Source organism: Somniosus microcephalus, chromosome 15 (genome assembly GCF_052327205.1).
Source record: "Somniosus microcephalus isolate GS21.2 chromosome 15, FLI_Smic_1.0, whole genome shotgun sequence".
In the NCBI taxonomy this organism is placed as follows: Eukaryota; Metazoa; Chordata; class Chondrichthyes; order Squaliformes; family Somniosidae; genus Somniosus; species Somniosus microcephalus.
The window spans coordinates 51,186,694-51,206,746 of NC_141001.1; positions in this window are offsets into that span (position 1 = coordinate 51,186,694).

A 20,053-nucleotide genomic window follows, 5' to 3' on the forward strand; every position below is an offset into this window, starting at 1 on the left:
TAAATCGTAGACTCGTGAGAGAGTCGGGTCATTTCTCGTTTCTTTTCAATAGTAGAATTTGTTACTGGTAGACATTCTACTATGGTTGAGTGGAACATCTCCACTGGGTCCACTGTAGGTGCCTCTTCTACCGTTGGCAACGGTAGGCGCGATAAACCGTCAGCATTCCCATGCTGTTTTGATCCTTTGTATTCTATGTCATATTGGTGTGCCCCTAGGAAAAGGGACCACCTCTGTAGCCTTTGCGCTGTCATAATGGGAACGCCCTTTTTAGGGTTGAATATGGAGACGAGGGGTTGATGGTCAGTCAACAAGGTAAATTTTTGTCCGTGTAGGTAATGGTTGAATTTCTTCACTCCCCACACCAGGCTCAGTGCTTCCCTGTCGATCTGGGCATAGTTATGCTCAGTTGAGTTCAATGAGCGTGACGCAAAAGCTATCGGCCGCTCCGAGCCATCAGGGAATCTATGCGATAATACCGCTCCTACGCCGTAAGGGGATGCACGCCAGTCTGATTGGCAGTGATGGGTTGTAATGAGCCAACACTTCCTTGGACGTGATCAAGCCTTTGCATTTATGGAAGGCACGTTTACAGTCTTCGCTCCATTTCCAAATTACTCCCGTTTGTAGCAGTGCGTTAAGAGGGTGCAGAACAGTTGACAAGTTCGGTAAAAATTTATGATTGTAATTTATCAATCCCAGGAACGACCTTAATTGTGAGACATTTTCAGGTGCTGGGGCTTTTATGACTGCTTCAATTTTTTCAGGTGACTTATGCAACCCTTCTTCGTTAATTATATGGCCACAATATGATATTTGTTTCTGGAAAAATTCGCACTTGGGGCGATTTGCTCGTAGGCCCCGTTCTCTCAGCCTAGTGAGCACCTGCTCCAAATTGGCAAGGTGCTCATTGTCGTTTTCTCCTGTTACAAGGATGTCATCTAGGTAGCATTGAATCCCCGGAATCCCTTGCAGGACTTGCTCCATAGCTCTTTGCCAGATAGCTGGAGCTGATGCTACTCCGAAAACCAGTCAATTGTACTGGTACAGGCCTTTGTGTGTGTTTATCGTGAGATACTTTTTAGAGGCCTCCTCAACTTCCATCTGTAGATATGCCTGTGCCAAGTCAATTTTGGTGAAACGTTTCCCTCCGGATAGTGAGGCGAAAATATCTTCTATCCTTGGAAGAGGATACTGTATCATGTGAAGGACCGGGTTTACAGTCACCTTGAAGTCCCCACAGATGCGAATTTTTCTCTGTTCTTCAGATTTATCATTATTCAACGTTTTCTTCAAGACCGGGATGATGGGTGTTGCCCACTCGCTCCAATCTACCTTGGATAACACGCCTGCCTTTTCCAAATTCTCCAGCTCTGCCTCGACTGCTGGACGAATTGCGTATGGCACCGGCCTTGCCTTAAAAACCTTGGGAATTGCCGCATCTTCCACTTTTATTGAGGCGGTGACGCCTTTCAAGGTTCCTAGTTCCTGTTGAAACACTTCTTTGGCGTTAGCCAAGATGTCTTTTAATCGTTCAGGTATGACGTCATCATCATTTTTTTTCTTACTGGTCACCGTCAGTGCCTGAATGGAGTGCCAGTCTAAACGTAGCTTCCTGATCCATTCACGTCCCAACAACGGTGGACCACCATCTTGCAGAACGTATAAATACAACTTCTGTATTTCCTTGCTGTTGTATACAACAGGCACCTTTATTTTCCCTCTGGGGTATACTTTCTGCCCCGTATATGTCTTCAAGGTAATGGATGTGTCTTTCAAAGGTATATGCGGAAATAGCCGCTCGTAATCCCGTCGACTTATGACGGTCAGAGCTGATCCTGTATCGAGCTCCATTTTAATTGGGGACCCCGCTATCGTGAGGGTAACCCAAATGGTCTGGTAATCTTCTTTGGCAATTACATTATGTAATTTGAGACAGCTTAGTCTCTTGTTTCCGGAGTCGTTATTGCTCTTCTGGTCTTCGGAGCTACTGTCCGTCATCATTTGTACCTTTCTGTACTTTTCCTTATTGATTTTTTTTCTGTCAGTGGATTTTTTGTTTCCAGATCGGCATACATGTGCAATGTGTCCCATCTTTCCGCATTGCCTGCATGCTTTGTCCTTGAACCAGCAGTCCCTCTGGTCATGGGTGGATCTGCCGCAGCGATAACATCTCTCGAAACCCCGTGTCATTTCATGGGTGCCGAAGTCCTGTGGCTTTTGCTGTATCTCTGCAACTCCTCTTGCTGCTGCTTCGTATGATACAGCCACACTGAAAGCCTTGTCCAGTGTCAAATCTTTCTCAGAAAGTAGCCTTTTCTGTGTTCCTTCACTTAGGAGACTGCAGATGAATTTGTCTCGTAGAGAATCTGCCAGTCCTGCCCCGAATTGGCAGTGCTTTGACAGCTTTCTTAATTCGGTGAGGTAATCAGCGTTCCTTTCTTTCTTGTGCTGATTCCTCCTGAAGAATTTGAATCGTTCCGCTATCAGCAGCGTTGTTGGGTTTAAGTGCTCTTGTAGGGTATCAACAATCTCCTTAAAATTCTTGTCCATCGGTTTAGCTGGAGTGATTAAGTTTCGTAACAGCCCGTATGTCCTTGCACCCATCAGATTTAGAAGTACCGATGCCTTTTTATCATCCTCTACTTCATTCGCTGTGCAATATACCTCCACTCTTTCCACATATGTGGTCCAATCCTCTATATCACTATCGAAAGCAGTAATATTGCCAGTCTTAGGCATCCTGAAAATCAAAAATGGCGCCTCCCGCGCTTTCCTTTCTTCCCTGCTGAGAAAAAATGGCGCCTCCCACGCTTTCCCGCCGCTGCCACTGCTGACAATGCTGTTCTCCGCGATTTTTATTTACACAGATATTTTTAATAGTTGGAGGCTCGTTCCCGCCGGACTCTCTGGGACTTTTCCCTCCCTCTGCTTGGTCCGAACGCCGACCTGCTTTGCAGCGCCGGCCGTCTGCCGAGTGCTCCACCCTCCATCTCTGTTTGCCTCCGCCTTCCGACTCGCTGCTCGGCCCCGCTGCAGAGCCACCCGATCGAGCCCCAGCCCGCCGCCCACGAAGGACTAGTGCAGTACCTGCCACCAGCTCGGCTAGCTGGTGAAACCACAGTTTTGTTTTTTTTTCTTCGACCTTCGCCTGAGGAATCGATCTCCTTGAGGTGCTGCCGAATTGCAGGTAAGTCCGTTTCCAATTCGTCGCCACTGTTGTATCCGTGTGTTAATGGAGACACGGAATGCAGGAGTTCGTTTAACAGGTGTTTACTGAACAAAGTCTGGAGGTGAACTAAAAGATACAAGACGCTATACAGGCTTATATACCCGAGTGGTCACTACCGGTATTACAGTACACAGGGGCTCTTAAAGGTACATACACTACAATCTACACTTTCAAGTTTCGGAGGTCTGATCTGCATTTTAGAGCTCTAATCTATCAGATCACCATGGGTGTCACTGTGTTACTTTGGACCTCAGAGGAGGACCAAGATGACCACCAACAGCACCAGCCACAGCAGGAGCAGCAGGACCTGCACCAGCAACAGCCTGCTGCTTACAGACCTGCAGCTCCACGGGAAAGAGGGGATCAGCAGAGAGGTGCAGCTTGCAGGAAGCCATACCCGGCACATAGGGTGTACAGGCAGAGGATCAGTTTCCTCAACATGTCAGAACATCAGTGTGTGAGGAGGCTCAGGGTGTCACGTCAGGTGGTGGCAGACATTTGCAGCTTGCTGGAACAAGGCCTGCTGGCCACACTTTACCAGTGGTTGTTAAAGTCACCACTGCCTTCAACCTTTTTACCTCTGGATCCTTCCAGGGCTCTGCTGGAGGCATTTGCAGGATCTTGCAGTCAGAGATACACAAAATGCATAAGACAGATCTCTGATTGCTTCTTTGTCACGGCCGGCAATTATGTGAACTCCGTCTGTGATAACGCTGGTTAGAATGAGCGGATGCTCGGGTTTGCGGCTCTGGCTGGCTTCCCACAGGTGCAGGGCGTCAGTGACTACACACATGTGCCAATTAAGGCACCCAGGAGTGTTTGTCAACTGCAAGGGCTGCCCGGGACCGGCTTTTTCAATGGTAAGTTTCGCGCATGTAACTGAATGGGCCACGCAGCCGCTTAAAGGGGCTGTACACCCAAAAAAAAAGTAAGAGGAAACATTGCCTGCCAGTTCATCGCACATTCTCTGCTGCTGCTTCTCCAGAAGTAGCCTGTTCGATGGACCCTGAGATACAGCATCTGTGTCCAGCTAAGCAGAGCTTGGAGCGTCCTGCACCCTCCGATGCAGACTCTCCACAGCTGTCCCTGTCTCCACCATCAGCTCTTGCTCACTTGTGATGTGTGGGTTACCAGGTGAAAACCAAATTATCTGCCTTACTGGTCCCACCAAAGTGTGGGTATCTGAGCTGGTGCACAGTCTGCATGAGACCAGTGACGGTGCACCCTCAGAGGGAGTGACCTCCTCTAGGAGTTGGCGGCGGCGACCTGGACCACCTGCGGGACCCGTGAAGGCTTGAGAAGGCAGAGTGAGGGGGTTGGGGTGATACGTACATCAGGATGTAGGTGAATGTGCCATTGCTTGCACCTATCCTGTCCAGCTTAGGTCATCGAACCGTTTCCTGCATTGTATCCAGGAGTGTGGCGAGCCCTCTGCCTGTCCCATGCAGCCGGGGACCGGCTGTATCAATGTTAAATTTCGCGCATGCGCAGAAATGTGAATGGGCCGTGTAACCCCTTAAAGGGGCCATGCACACAAAATAAATTAGGGGGAACATTGCTTCTTGGTGTCCCCAGCTGGCTTCTTCCTCCCATTGCTAGGGAACAGTATATCCCTCCAGGCCCTCAAAGCCCCCCAATGACACATCCAGGGAGGCGTCGCTGAAGCGGGGCGCAGCCTTTGACCTTCTATCTTCCATGGCTCCAGTTCTTTCTCCTTCCTACTTCCAACTGCTTCAACTTGCATGTTTGGAGTGTCCCTTTAAATAGTGGAGTTGAAATCGCGTCATGCGGGTCATCAATACGCCCGCTGATGCTAATTGGTCAGGAAGCACAGAAATCTTTTGTTAATGCAGTGGCTGTGTTAAAAAGCCACTGGCAGACGCACTTCACATACTTCCGAGTTTCCCATGCGTTATCGGGCCCCCCCCCATCGCTGTCAGCATGTCTGAACATTAAAATACCAGCCCTTAAGCGCTTGTATGAAAAGATTGCCTTTCAAAAAATTTCCCCTTTTGCACAAGAAAATTGAAAAGCTTTCTTTGTATTGTGAGCTGTGGGCATCATTACTTGCCCAATATAGTAGACCATTATTCTTAAAGGGGCACTAATGTCATGAAATAATGGTGGTATTTGTTACGATTTACACCCTTGCTTATTATTTTTGAAATAGAGGGAAAAAAATAATTCGCCAAAGCATTTTTTCATGATGACAATACCCCTTTAAGAGTAAAAGGATTATTTTAATTCAGTTAAGGAGATTCTTTGGTGGATTCTACTGCAGTCCCTTTCCTCAGAGGTCCTATGGTATGTATTTTCTTTCCCTTCACCAACCATGTTAGGAGAGCATCTTGTCCTTGCCTGAAGGTCAATGAGCGAAATGACAAAGAGGTGTCATCCTTCTCCTGCAGTGCTCTCCATCTGCCATTTATATTTCTAGACCTGACCAACCTCTGTGATTTAACACAATATTTAAACACATAGTGCATCTCTGATAGCATGAGATGCCTGCTGCCTAATGCACAAGGATTCACTGGGCAAGCTGTATGTGTCTTTATTTAAAAGTTTCAGGAGCTTTGCTCATTGCTGACGGATGGCAAAATCTGCTTGAATTTGTCTTTACCCTTTGTTTAGTTGAATTTTTCCCCAGCTAATTCTGATGTTGTCTTTATGGATATACGTCTGTTTCCTCTGTTCTTTATTCATAAATTACCAATACCATGTGGCTGTTTTGTTCTGTTGGTTGCATGAAGGAAGGAGTATGTATACATATATACACACATATATAGCAACAACCTCATTTCAGGGGGCATTATGATCATCACCAGTCCTGAGATGCCCCTTACCAGCCAGAAAAAAGTGAAGAGAGCTCAGGGCCGACATGATCATAAAGCTGAAGGAAAAAGATAGTTCGATTTTTTGGTTGTACACTAGATATTCTTCTTTGATTCAGCATAATGTAGCCATTCTCACAAGCGGACCTCACATCCCCTATGAACCAGAGTGTTTCATTACATGGCCATTAACTAGTAAAATGCACTGAGATGCAACAGTTGAACTGGGAATCTTTGCCTTTGCCTTAGACTCTAGCCTTAGATATTCTCAGGTACAGTGTTGGCAGGCACTCCTGGAAGCAGTGAAATTATCTTACATTTAGGGGCGTGACCACACTGTCCAATATCTACCTACGCAATTGCACAACCAGGGGTATAACAGTAGATCTGATGACTCTTCATCATCTGAACTTGATACTCATATCGTTCACACTTGCTTCTTCAATCTTTTCAAAGATGTACCGAGAAAACAGCTGGTGATACACGGCTAGATATGAATCATTAAGCTGCTTTATTTCACAGCAAGTGAATATATAGAGTACAGTTATCATCGGATTCACTTAGTTCAATCAGTACAACTTGTCTTTGTATAATAATACCAAAATAAAATATGCTATGCTGACCCACATCAGTGAGTCGTGTTACATAACTTAAGCAATATAACTCCTAATTATCCTCCTAAGCTTGCCTCTGCACCTTCTGTTCAAAAACCTGACTGACTTCATGGGCTGGATTTTCTCAATGAAGATGAGTTGGAGGCGGGGCTGCTGCTTGTCGGGTCAATGTCCCGCCTCCATCATCATCTGGCCAACCAGTGTGATTTTTCCCTGATTGACCTTGTTAAGCCCGCCCTGTGGACTCAGCAGGCCAATTAGGGGGGAAGTCACTGACAGAGCATGTCAACGTCTGATGTGCTATGTGTCAATACTTCTTGAAAGAAGAAATGTCAGCATTTGACAGCTCTGTGAAGCTGTCAAACACTGACATTTTCTGTAGTTTGATGAGGCCTTGTGTTCAGGACTCATCAAACCTTTCAACTTTGTAGATTTCAGATGGCTGTTGGGTCGAAGGATCCAACAGCCAGTCTGTGAAATCGACAAGGAAGATGTCGGGTCTCCCGATCCAAGGTGGATGAAGGCTGTAGGCAGAAAACAAGGTAAGTGAACATTTTTTAACACTTAACACTCACCTTCCATACTTACCACTCCACACTTGCACCCATCACTCACCTCTACATCTTACTTTCAGGTGCCTCCGACCCCCGCAGACCTCCTTCACGTCTCCTCTAACCCGACGGGGTTCTCCGAGGTCGGGAAGCCTTCACCGGAGAAGGTAAAATGGCACTAATCCTTTTTTCTGCCTGTTAACAGGCAGTTAAAAGAATTTAATCCCTTTCCCGCCTCTAGGAGACGGGACCCGAAGCAGCACATCTTCCCGCCTCCTGGCAAAAGGACACAGAGGCGGGTTAGGGGCGGGTTTGCCATCCGCCCCCACTTTCTGCTACTTTACCGGCAGTCCCGCCTTCATGCCCGCCTCCTCAGGGCTGAGAAGATCCAGCCCTATATGTCTAAAGCCCCGATTTTTTTACTCATGTTGTGAATTGGGGGTAAAACATGTAGGAAAGCCCCATGATGTCACCAGCATGAGGTCCAGGCAATTTTAACTCCTGGGCCTCATTTCAATCTAATTGACGGACTGTCCTCCCGATTGTGTCAGGAAGTATTCTACCGTGAATTTATCCACCCATCAACCCATTCTCGGTGAGCGGGCAGAGTTAATTTCATTCAAGTTTTTATTTTTATCGCCACCACCAGCCACCGACGTCTCCTGCCACTGCAGCCCCGCCGAGGTTTGTGAAATCCAGCCCAATGAGTGTGAGCTGTTTACTATTGAGACAAAGTAAAAACTGCTTATTGTTCAGTGTTTGGGGAAAATTAGAATTATAATTACTTTCATTGTAATTACTTTTATTTTAAACTTAATTTGTATAAATACATTTTGTTTTAAAACACATCATTTAAAAATAAATGATATTCTAAATCTTTCCTATGGAAAAAATCCCGAAATATAGGCCGCAATTTCCCCTACCTCGGCGGGGCCGCAGCAGGCAACGTCAGTGGCAGGTCGCGGCCCTGCTGCTGGCTCCATACCGGCCTCTGACATGACTTTCCCATGGGCTTGTTAATCCCGCCCAGCGAGTTTCCCGGCCAATTGAAGGAAGCGGGTCTGATGACGTCATTCGATGATGCGTCATCAGCCCATTTCCTTAAAGGGATCATGCGCAAATTTACTTTGACATTTGTGCTGTCAGTGTTCTACAACATTGAGGTGCTGCAAACACTGACAAGCACTGCAGAGGTGCACGGCTGCACCCAGGCTCTCCCATGACTCCCTCCATATATGGAGGGAGTCACAATATGCAGGGAGGTTCTCTTCTCTTCCAATGGGCAGAAGAGACCGCCCCAGGAGACCAACGCAGCCTGGTTGCACATTGAAGAGGAGGACATAAGTAGGGATGTCGTCAGGAGGACCAGGCTGCAGTGGCGCAAACCTTTCAATGATCTCAGTAGATCACAAAATGTTACTGAAAAGCCACACTCAACCTCATCCTGCTGTGCTACTCATCACATCCCCATCACTCTGCCTTCCCTACCCTATTGCACATCCTTACACTAAGGGGGTGATTTTGCCAATGGGGAGCTTTTGGAGGCGGGACTCCCACTTGTCGGGTTTTAGTCCCACCTCCATCAACTTCTGGCCAACCCACGCTATTTTCCCTTGATTGACCTTAGCAGGCCAATTAAGGGAAAGCCGGTTGCAGAGAACGTCAACCTATGATATTTCATCTGTCAAAAATTTTTGACAGATGAATTGTCATCGTCTGACAGCTCTGTGATGCTGTCAAACAGTGACATTCTCTGTAGTTTGATGAGGTTTTGAATTCAAGACCTCATCAAACCTCTTTCTTTTGCAGAAATGAGATGGTTGTTGCTTTGGAGAATGCAACGGCCATCTGTCATCTCTACTGCGGAGGTACGAGACTCTCCGCATACCCACCGGCTGAAGCCTGCAGGAAGAAACAAAGGTAAGTACACTTTTTTTAACACTTTCCACTTACCTCAGATACTCACCTCTCCACATTTCACAGCGCACTTTTGCATCCCTCCAACCCCCTCTGACCCACTACTCGCCTCGGTGACCCTGGCAGGGCTCGGAGCCTTCGGGAAGCCCGCACTTGTGTGGGCAAAATGGTGATAAGCCTATTTTCTGCCTGTTAACTACCTGTTAACAGGCAGTTAAGTGGCTGTAATCCCTTCCCGCCTCCAAGGAGATGGGATCCGATGCGGGACGGCTACCCGCCTCCTGGCAAAATGGCATGGAGGTGGGTTGGACACCCGCCCCTAAATACTGCCATTTTCCCGGCAGTCCCACCTCCATACCCGCCTCCCCAGGGCTGGCAAGATCGCGACCTAACTTACTTTGCACCTCCACCCACCCCTCTCTATCTAATTTATCACATCCCCATCTCACTAGCCACCCTTCACACTCACCCTCATCCTAGTCCAATCATACCAACTAACAACCAATGTTCATGAGAAGTTTCTGTTAATGTGGTGTCAAACATTGAAATCTTTATTTTCAACACTTTGCATTCTTGGACAGGTTTGTGTGCACCTTTGGAAGTGGCTTAGTGAGTTGCAGTGAATGGTGAGACATAACAGTACCCCCCCGCAATGCTGATGAGTGTGAAAGGAGTGGATTGAGCATTGTGGGGATGCTTTATGGTGTTGGTGTGGAGTGGTGCCAATCTGGCAAATCATGAGGCGGCCAGGGTGTACAGTGTTAAGTGAAGTAAATGTGGCCATGGTAAAGCCATCCCTGGCATCAATGTGGTTGGGTGATGATGCCCTGTGTCCTGTGCAGCATCAGGTGATTGCGGAGAAGGTTGGTGTTGTTGTTGGTGCTGCTGGTGTGCCTGGTAATGCTGGTGTTGGGGTTGATCTTGGTCAAGGTGAGAGACTATAAAGTGCACCCATGCTGATGGAATAAATGGATGGTGAAGTAGAGATGACAGAAGCGATCTGTCAATGGTGGGAGAGGCCATGAGGTCAGACTGGATGGACACTTGTGTAAAGACTTGCAGCATTCTGAATCTGTAGTGGAAATGCAGTTTAGAGAAGCTAGTTGTTAAGGAAACATTTCTCAATCAGCTGGGAGCTTTGACTTGACATTTGAAGCTGTCAACTCATCAGCTGATTCAGTGGCCACTGACCTCCCGCCTCAGCTTCACAGACGAGGTCTGGTCACTGCGGGAAACTGGTGGGCGACCTGCCAAATCCAAAAAGCTGGGGAAAAAAGCATTGTTAATTGGCTGTAAACAAGCCACTAATGATTTGAACTGGGTCCCCCACTGCTGCCTGTCGGGTCTGCTCAGCACTGGCCGACCCGACATCGGGAAATGCAAGTGTTCGTGTTTTGACAGCAGATTCCTGACCCGCTGTTGATCATTTTAAATTTCACAGCTGACTCGCCACCCATTCTGTACGATGAGCACTGGCAAAATTGCAGCCATAACATAAGAACATAAGAAATAGGAGATCTTGTACCTCAACTCCACTTTCCTGCACCCCTGTATTGTGCCGACGATATGTCTGAAATCATCTCCGCCCTGAGGCATGGGTAGCTGTAGAACTCGGACAACTCAGTCAGCAGCTTCTGCAGCAGCCTGCACTTAAGGCTGGCCCTGCACTGCATTACCCTGATCTTCCTTTCTCTGACTGATTTTCTATAGCCACCCCCTTATCTACGTCATTCCTCATTAAAACATCGAATGTTATGGATAAATAAACTCCGATTTTTGTAAGCTCGGCATAAATGAAATAGTCCAGCCAAACTCTGGCTACAGATGCTGCTGTGATCATCCACTATCCCCAAATGCAGTTTATCCATTGTGCCGTGTGAGGTATCTGACACTTAGACCATCCCCCTGGCCCGCCATCACAGGAGAGCAGAGTCAGAAGGTCCGGAAGCCTTTAGATTATCCTGGGAAGATCATCAGACTCTCCAGTCCACGGAGGCCCTCGGGTAGACCCTTGTGTCAAGGTTCTTCAGGCTCTCTAATGCTCAGGTGTCCAACCAACATATCCATAGGAAAATGAGGGGGGTATCAGGGAACCCCCACCCCGACCCCACTTTGTTAAAATACTAATACTGGGCCTGCACCTATTTTCAGTGTGGACCCACTTATGTATACTGGGGAAACCCGAGGAAATTCTGTTGCAGTACAGTTGGGGGCGTGAACCTGACATAACAGATCTCCACTCCTTTTTCCTCTTTACCATGCCTGGGGAACACCGATTCATCAGGAGCAGTGTGGAAGAAAAATCTATCCTTGAATTTTTGGTCCGCAGCAGTTTTGCTACATCAGAAAAGGGTTTCTTTTCCTCAGGTTCCACCCTTTTGAGCATTCTCTGCTTATTGGTTTGTGCCAAATACACTTGGCCACCCATTTTCACAAGATAGTTTCAGAAGATGATGATCATCTGGCCCATTTAATGATATCCTTTCATTCCACACTTCAGTGATTGCTTGAATTGCCTTCTTAGCAGTGGATTGCTTGACATCAAACGAGGTGTTTGTGTCACAGGAGAAAAGGGTTTTTTACTTTCTGATATGAATTAGACAGGTTCCAATGGATGATCTGCATTGTGTTTTTACATTGGTTTTAATGCCTTTTAAGTTCAATGGCATCTCTCTCCCACTCATCTGTTTTCTCTTTCTCCCTCCCTCCTCCTCCCCCTTTCTCTTCCTCCCCCTCTCTCCCTTTCTTTCTCTCTCCTCTCTCTCCTATCTTTCTCCCCTCTGTCTCTCTCCCACTCTCTCTCTCACAATCTCATTTAGATAACAGGAACTCAAGATGTACGGTTAAGAACAATGGCCTACATTATCTGCTTGAGCTGCACCGACCTCCTGGTGTAACCTGACTGATAATTTCGTCTCAAAGCTGCTCCCTGCTTCTCTCCTGCCTATACTGGAATTTTCCACCAGAAGTTGTAGGGTTCTCAAAATTCCCACATTCCCCAAAAGTTATGGATAAAGGGACCCTATGGACAAATTATTAAAAAGGGTACCCAAAATGGCTTCTGAAACCTTGTGATCAAGACTTGCAGGATTTTAAAAGCAAGGCCCTGCAAGGAAGGCAGGCCCATTTCAAACCCTGAAACGAAACCTAACATGCATGGATCTGTGAAAGACTTTTCCATTTTCTAAAGCCAGACAGCTAGGTAAACACTGAATATGCATTATAACAACAGAAAATGCTGGAAAAACTCAGCAGGCCAGGCAACATCCGTGGAGAGAAATTAGAGTGACCTGAAACGTTGACTCTAATTTCTCTCCACGGATGTTGCCTGGCCTGCTGAGTTTTTCCAGCATTTTCTGTTGTTATTTCGGATTTCCAACATCTGCAGTATTTTGCTATCGTACTGAATATGCATTCTTCACCTTGGAACAGATCAAGTCAGGATGGACCTAATCTTGAGGCCATCAACTTCTCGCATACAAAATCGGTAACAGATCAACGGGGCCACCGAGCCAGGAAAACCCGATTAAGTTTCATAAATAACAAACAGCCAGGATATCGAAGCCATTAAACGAGGAGACAACTGCCCCAAAAGTCATTAAAGTAAATGACTGCAATCATTTTAGATGAGCCCACCAAAAGTTAGACAAAGAACTGACCTGATTTGGCGCGCAGATAAGGGGTGAAGAACCGGGTATAATTGTAGGCCCACCGGTAGTGCTCACTCTCTTGGCCCTTGCCGCCTGCCTCTCGCTCTTGTTTCGTGCCTCGTTGCGGGCTCTCTTCTCCCTCCCCGTGCTGCTCGACACCAAGGACGCCCATTACTACACCGGGGGCCAAACGCGGGAGGAGAACGAGAACCGAATCGAAAACACACAGGACATACGGGGCCACGAACAGATGAGACGAGATGAGACGAGACAAGACAAAAGGCAAAACCAGTGAAGGCTGAGAAGGGCAGCGGGAAGACGTGTTGGGGGAAAAACGGCCTAGTTACAAGCTGGCGTTTGATGAATAAGTTGGCGTTTGATGCATGGACAGTAAAATCAAGACAAACGGTCTAGTGATAAGCTGACGTTTGAAGCTTGGGTAGGGAAATCAAAGACAATAAAACCCACCAACCGAGCCCCAGCCGCAACAAAACCGTCGGCGACCGAACCGCCCGAAGAAGAAGAAGACCCATCGCAACAAAGTACTCAACGAAGACGTTAACGGAGGAAAAGGAGGGTGCTTCGCACAAACAACTCCATAGCCGCACCCTGTGACCACATGACGACGACGAACCCCAAAGGACAACAAGAGTGAACCCCAAAACCCACAACCAGTTAAATCAACAGGTTTCGAATTGGTGAGCATGAATTCCTGGCCCCCATAGCTTAATCTAGTTAGGTATTGGGGGTAGGATAAGGATAAGGGAATCATTTTAATGTGTTTGTTTCCCTCGATGTGCCGTGTGTTCCCCATTCCCGAATAAGTGTAATTTTATATGCCTGTAATTATTCCTGTAACTCTCAGTAAGATTGTGTTTTATTGTGTCTTTAATAAAAATTACAGTTTTCTTGCACCAAACCACTTGTCTACTCGATTTTCTGTATCGCCGCCTGTACCTAAGTCCGGTGTCCAGATCCCAGGGGGTGTGAAGCGAGTCGAACCGCTCAGAGACAGTCAGGGGCAGAGCTGACTGGGCACACACGCAACCCCCTACAAAGTGACATCAGCCATATCAGTTTACACCCAAATTTATGTTGGCATATTCTAATTATATTCAAGCGACAGGAATTATTTCATGTAACATATTCCTGTCATTTGCAGCTCAGTAATGCTGGATACAAAAGGAAGCCTGGACGGAGGAGATGATTTAAGTTTTAAATCCCTTGAAGGGAATAAAATCCATCAGGCCATTGGACTCGGATTCCTGCCGTAATCGGCTGAAAAATGCAAATGAGCCAGAGGCCGGCAAATCAGCTGGAGTCAAGGATGCGACCTTGTGGCGGTAGAAGCCCTCCCCACTGAAGCTGCACCGAGATTCCGCAAAAGTGGAAAACCTCGGCCAACATCTTTTTTCACCAGGAGAAGTGGCACGTGGCACAAACACTCCAATTGCCATCTGGTAACCCGCTGCCACGAAGGCAATTCAAGCCCAATCACTGAAGCTTTGTAATGTGAACGGATAATCATCAACGAAATCATGCCACTCTGTTCTCTATATATATAAACGGATACTTCTTTCTGTCTGTCTATCTGTCTGTCTATCTGTCTGTCTACCTGTCTGTCCTCACATGTGCGTCTGTCCGGCTATGTGCTCGAAAGTTATAGGGCGTACCTACGCGTGCGTTACGTCAAAAGAAAGCTTACCATTCTGAAACGGTCGTAAGCGTATTTACGTTTCGGCCGGACGAAAATCGCGCCTGCGGTATCCGAAAAATGTTCAACATTCCGCTCATTAGCATCTCATTATCCGCTCATTAGCGACAGAGTGACCTCGAGGTCGACCAATCGTATGCCGGATTGCTGGTGCGTGCGGCCGGGCCCTCCTACGGTTGAGTGACGGGACAATTGACCAACCCTACGCTTTGGTGACCTGACGGTCGACCAATCGGTGCGTGTGTGGGCGGGCCTTATCGTTCTGAACCGAGGTGAGTAGCCGCCATCTTGCTTCCATTCTTTTTCCTGCTTTCTGCGTCTTTCTTTTCAAATATACATTTCCAGCAAAATAAAATTGCTTTTATTAAATTGTTTAAAAAAAAAACTTCATTCATTTGTAAATATTTTCTCTAACCTGAAGATTCTTTTTCCTACCATTCCCCGTTTTTGTTAGGCCTCAAAGCCTGGGCCTTTCTTGCCCAGCCAGGCCCGAGCTAGGTAATTGTCCGACGGCTTCTGCTAAGCTCCTCACCCCCCCCGCCACCACCGGTGTCACGTTACCCGGGGCAACGGCGTCAGCCATGAGGTTCACGAGGGTCAGGGTACGCGCGCAGCAGGAGCAGCTGAGACGCGACGTCTCTCTCTGTTCCCCGCTCGGCTCGGGCGGGGGGGCGGGGCTTGGTGAGCGGGAAGGGTTACCCCAGCAACCGGGCCCGCCGGCCGTCTCTCACAGCCGCAATCGGCGGACTTCAAGCCGGCTCGGCCAGGGGGCGGGGCTCGGAGAGCGGGGCTCTCAGGAGTGCGGGGCGGGGCGGCCAGGGCTCGGAGAGCGGGGCTCTCGGGAGTGCGGGGCGGGCGGGGCTTGGAGAGCGGGGCTCTCGGGAGTGCGGGGCGGGGCGGCTGGGGCTCGGAGAGCGGGGCTCTCGGGAGTGCGGGGCGGGCGGGGCTCGGCGAGCGGGGCTCTCGGGAGTGCGGGGCAGGGCGGCTGGGGCTCGGAGAGCGGGGCGGCCGGGGCTCGGAGAGTGGGGCTCTCGGGAGTGCGGGGCGGGGCGGCGCGGCCGGTGCTCGGGAGGACGGGGGCTCGGAAGGGGGGGGAAGGGTTACCCCGGCAACCGGGCGTGGCCGTCTCTCAGCCTCAAGCCGGCTCATGCCTGTTCTCGGGGCTTGGCTCCATTTGCGGCTGCGGGCCACTCACCCTCTCTCTCTCCTTCCCTCTGTCTCTCTACCCCCCTCCTCTTCCTCTCTCCCCCCCTCCCCCCCCTCTCCCTCCCCCCTCTCCCTCCCCCCCTCCCTCCCCCCTCTCCCCCTCCCTCTCCCCCCCTCCTCCCCCTCCCTCTCCCTCCCACCTCCCCCTCCCTCTCCCCCCTCCCCCTCCCTCTCCCCCCCTCCCCCTCTTCCCCCCCTCCCCCTCCCTCCCCCTCCCTCTCCCCCCCTCTCTCCCCCTCCCTCTCCCCCTCCCTCTCCCCCCCTCCTCTCCCCCACCTCCCCCTCCCCCTTCTCTCCCCCCTCCCCTTCTCTCCCCCACTCCCTCCCCCTCCTTGCCCCCTTCTCTCTCCCCTCCCCCTCCCTCCCCTCACTCCCCCTCCCCCTCCCTTCCCCTCCCACCTCCCTCCCTTCACTCCCCCCTCCCTCACTGCCCTCCCTCCCCTCCTCCCTCCCTGCCCTCCCTCCCCCTCCCTCCCCTCCTGCCCTCCCTTCCCTCCCCCTCTCTGCCCTCCCGCCCTCTCTTCCCCCCAGTCGCTCTCTCTCTTCCCTCCAATCGCTCTCTCTCTTCCCCCCCAGTCGCTCTCTCTTTTCCCCCCCAGTCGCTCTCTCTCTTCCCCCCAGTCGCTCTTTCTCTCTCACTTCCAACAACAACATGCCCTCGAAAAAGCCTTGCACCGCCGGGCACTTCAGCTAGTCTATATATATAAAAGGATACATCTCTCTGTCTGTCTGTCTGTCTGTCTGTCTGTCTGTCCTTCGTGTGTCTGTCCGGCTATGCACTCTAAAGTTATAGAGCGTAACTACATTGTGCATTACATCAAAAGAAAGCTTACGATTCCGGAACGGTCGCAAGCGTATTTATCTTTCGGTGAGACTAAAATTGCGCCCGCGGTATCCAAAAAACGTTCAAAATTCCGCTCATTAGCATCTCATTATCCGCTCATTAGCAATAGAGTGACGTCGAGGTCGACCAATCGTACGGCGGGTTCCTGGCACGTGCGGGCGGGCCCTCCTACAGTTGAGTGACGGGACGATTGACCAACCCTACGCTTCGGTGACCTGACGGTCCACCAATCGGTGCGTGTGTGGGCGGGCCTTATCGTTCTGAACCGAGGTGAGTCACCGCCATCTTGATTCCAAACTTTTCATTTCTTTTTCCCTCTTTCTGCGTGTTTCTTTTCAAATCTACATTTCCAGCAAAAAAAAAGTTGCTTTTAAAAGACAAATTGTTTTTAAAAAAAGTTAATAATTTGTAAATATTTTGTCTAACCTCTATAATTTTGCTACCTTTCACCGTTTTTCCAGGCCTCAAAGCCTGGGCATCTGTTGACCAGCCACGCCCGAGCTAGGCGCTTCCCGTCGCGATCGACAAAAGGCCAGTGATCGCCGCCATCTTTGTGAAGGGTGGAGGGGGCGGGCCTAAGCCGAGCGTTGCCACCACGCCGCCATCTTAGTAAAGGCGGGCGGGCGGGAGTCAGCGTCCGCTTCATCTTCCGCCCGGAGCGCGACTTGAGTCCGCCGGGCCTCACGCGATAGGCTGCGCGGCGGCGTCTCTCTGGTCTTGAAGCCGGCTCGGGCGGGGGGCCGGGCTCGGAAGGTGGAGCTCGGGAGGGCGGGAGGGTGGGGCTCCGGAGAGTGGGAGGCCAGTGCTCGGGAGGGCGGGGCTCGGGCTGAGCCATGTCAGTGCGGAGCCATCGGGTCTGGGTCTAGCTCCCCCCTTCCCTTTCTCCCCCCACACCCCCCTCCACTCCCCTCTTCCTCCCCCCCTCCCCTCCCCCTTCCTCCCCCCCTCCCCTCCCCCCTCTCCCCCCCTCCCCCCTCTCCCCCCTCCTCACACCCCCTCCCCTCCCCCCTCTCCCCCCTGCTCTCACCCCCTCCCCTCCCCCCTCTCCCCCCACACCCCCCACACACCCCTCCCTCCCCACACCCCCTCCCCTCACCTCCCCTCCCTCCTCTCCCCCTCCCCTCCACCCTCTCCCCTGTCCTCTCCCCCCCTCCCCTCCCCCCTCTCCCCCCACACCCACCTCCCTCCCCACACCACCCCCTCCCCTCCCCTCCCATTCCCCCCTCCCCTCCCCCACATTGCCCCCCTGTCCCCCCTCCCCTCCCCCCCTTCCCCCCTCCCCTCCCCCCCCACCCCCACCCCCTCCTCCAACCCCTCCCCCTCCCCCCCACCTACCCCCCTCCCCCAGTCACTCTCTCTCTTCCCCCAGTCGCTCTCTCTCTTCCCCCCAGTCACTCACTCTCCCTCTCTTCCCCCAGTCGCTCGCACTCTCTCTCTCTTCCCCCCCAGTCGCTCGCTCTCTCTCTCCCCCCCAGACGCTCGCTCCCTCTCTCTCCCCCCAAATCGCTCGCTCTCTCACTCTCTCCCCCCCAGTCGCTCGCTCTCTCTCTCTTTCCCCCAGTCGCTCGCTCTCTCTCTCTCCCCCCCAGTCGCTCGCTCTCTCTCTCTTCCCCCCAGTCGCTCGCTCTCTCTCTCTCTCTTCCCCCCAGTCTCTCTCTTCCAACAACAACATTCCCTCTAAAATCCCCTCGGCACCAGCCGGGCACCTTCAGCTAGTCTATATATATAAAAGGATCTGTCTGTCTGTCTGTCTGTCTGTCCTTCGGTGTGTGTCTGTCCGGCTATACACTCTAAAGTTATAGAGCGTACCTACACGTGCGGTACATCAAAAGAAAGCTTACGATTCCAATCGTACGCCAGGTTCTTGGCGCGTGCGGGCGGGCCCTCCTACAGTCGAGCGACGGGACAATTGACCAATCCTACGCTTCGGTGACCTGACGGTCGACCAATCGGTGCGTGTGTGGGCGGGCCTTGTCGTTCTGAACCGAGGTGAGTCACCGCTATCTTGATTCCAAACTTTTCATTTCTTTTTCCTGCTTTCTGCATGTTTCTTTTCAAATCTACATTTCCAGCAAAAAAAAAGTTGCTTTTAAAAGACAAATTGTTTTTTAAAAAAGTTAATTAATTTGTAAATCTTTTGTCTAACCTCTATAATATTGCTACCTTTCACCGTTTTTCCAGGCCTCAAAGCCTGGGCGTCTGTTGACCAGCCATGCCCGAGCTAGGCACTTCCCGTCACGATCGACAAAAGGCCAGCGATCGCCGCCATCTTTGTGAAGGCTGGAGGGGGCGGGCCTGAGCCGAGCATCGCCACCACCGCCATCTTAGTAAAGGCGGGCGGGAGTCAGTGTCCACGTCATCTTCCGCCTGGAGCACGACTTGAGTCCGGCCGGGCCTCATGCGGTAGGTTGCGCGGTGGCGTCTCTCTGGTCTTGAAGCCGGCTCGGGCGGGGAGCGGGGCTCGGGAAGGCGGGGCTCCGGAGAGCGGGAGGGCGGGGCTCCGGAGAGCGGGAGGGCGGGGCTCTATGAAGAGCGGGAGGGCGGGGCTCCGGAGAGCGGGAGGCCGGTGCTTGGGAGGGCGGGGCTCGGGCTGAGCCATGTCAGTGCGTGGGGCGGCACGGAGCTCCGCGGAGCCATCGGGTCTGCTAGCTCCCACCCTCCCTTTCTCCCCCCACACCCCCCCTCCCCTCCCCTCTTCCTCCCCACCTCCCCTCCCCCCTCTCCCACCTCTCCCCCCCTCCTCTACCCCCACACCCCCCTCCCTCCCCACACTCCCCCTCCCCTCCCCATTGCCCCCTCCCCTCCCCATTCCCCACTCCCCTCCCCCCCAATTCCCCCTCTCCTGCCCCCCTCCCCCCACCTCCCCCCTCCTCCCCAGTCGCTCTCTCTCTTCCCCCCAGTCGCTCTCTCTCTTCCCCCCAGTCACTCGCTCTCTCTCTCTTCCCCCCAGTCGCTCGCTCTCTCTCTCTTCCCCCCAGTCGCTCGCTCTCTCTCTCTCCCCCCCAGTCGCTCGCTCTCTCTCTCTTCCCCCCAGTCGCTCGCTCTCTCTCTCTCCCCCCCAGTCGCTCGCTCTCTCTCTCTCTCCCCCCCAGTCGCTCGCTCTCTCTCTCTCCCCCCCAGTCACTCGCTCTCTCTCTCTTCCCCCCAGTCGCTCTCTCTCTCTCTCTCTTCCCCCCAGTCGCTCTCTCTCTCTCTCTTCCAACAACAACATTCCTCAAAAATCCCGTCGGCACCGCCGGGCATCTATATATATAAAAGGATACGTCTGTCTGTCTGTCTGTCTGTCTGTCCTTCGGTGTGTCTGTCCGGCTATACACTCTAAAGTTATAGAGTGTACCTACACGTGCGTTACATCAAAAGAAAGCTTACGATTCCGGAACGGTCGTAAGCGTATTTATGTTTCAGCGAGACAAAAATTGCGCCCACGGTATCCAAAAAACGTTCAAAATTCCGCTCATTAGCATCTGATTATCCGCTCATTAGCATCGAGTGAC